Below are 1,229 nucleotides of genomic sequence, written 5' to 3' on the forward strand. Positions count from 1 at the left end.
GACCATCAATGATTTATTTATAGAGGCACCAGCCATCCATGTCCATGTGCTGTTTTAGCCTAATATTATAGGTATGGAAACATGGGTGGAATGGCACAGATTTGTTTGGGGTTTTTTTGCTCACTGTAAGTGTGTGGCCTTGAGCAGGGTCAACTTGATCTGCTGACCTGTAGTGTCTGTGTGACCTGTGAATGCTGTGTGGCCTGTGATATTCTTCAGAGAAGGAGAGAAGAGTTGTAAAGTTTGACAAGTTTGACGGTGTAGAATTAGAAATGTATTTTGAAATTTGTTCATTTGAAAGAAAAAGACCTTCTTTTGTTGTTTCCCCAATGACCGGAAACGGAACATAGGCCTTCTGTCTATCGTCGTATGACGTTCTTTAAAGGTATATCAAGCTCGAGCAGGCCTTCTGTCAATCGTCGTATGACGTTCTTTAAAGGTATTATTACCTGTATTACCTGTACTGGGCAACAACGTCATTGCACACCGGACAGGTCCGTAAGTGCTCAGTTCCCCCCAGCACCAAAGCCCGCAAGGTATCCATACTCTTCAAAGGTATATCAAGCTCGAGCAGTCCCAAGTAGATCTATTTTATTGATATTTAATTAATTTATTACTATAATTTTTTTTTCGTAATGTTTATTTTAATGTTCAGACAATATCCATGTTTTGTCCCAGGAAGCAAGACATAATATTGTTTTGTGAATGGAAATGAATAGACAGTTAGAGACATAATAGATTGGCTTGCATTCTTCAAGTTTGGAGGTCAGTTTTAATTTTAAATGCAAAAAAATGTAGCGGGAAAAGTCGATGCGATTAAATTAAAATTATGCGAAGTACAAGGATTGTGCCCCCAACCATATAATCTGTGAAGGTATTGCTCAGACAAGACTGGTGGCCGGAGATCCTTTCTTCACATAGAATCTCTGGCTCTCTTTGGTATACATCAGTAGGTCTGGGTTTTTTTCCTCTCCGCTAGAAATGACATTTTTTCCTCTTGTGGTGAAGAAGTTACGTTTCTTTCTCACATATATATATATGCATATATATATATTTCCATGCCTTGAGTTTGAATCTCCATGAGATGTATGACCCAGTTTTTCTCCCTGTACAACGCCTGCCACACAACTTTGTACGGTTGTACCACACTGGGAGATGGTAGGCTCGGACCACAGTGGTCGGTGGACTATATTATAGTCATGTAATAGCTGTATTCTCCTTAGCTTTGC

The 1,229-nt window shown here is 39.5% G+C and overlaps 1 long non-coding RNA gene across 1 annotated transcript; it reads left to right on the forward strand.

The window, feature by feature from the left end:
- Positions 1-793, forward strand: LOC118479110. Its single transcript, XR_004859484.1, has 2 exons — positions 1-385; positions 440-793. It is a non-coding gene; the product is annotated as an uncharacterized LOC118479110 (long non-coding RNA).
- The last annotated feature ends 436 nt before the right edge of the window (positions 794-1,229 follow it).

The sequence above is a fragment of the Aplysia californica genome, unplaced genomic scaffold (assembly GCF_000002075.1).
Source record: "Aplysia californica isolate F4 #8 unplaced genomic scaffold, AplCal3.0 scaffold02356, whole genome shotgun sequence".
NCBI lineage: Eukaryota > Metazoa > Mollusca > Gastropoda > Aplysiida > Aplysiidae > Aplysia > Aplysia californica.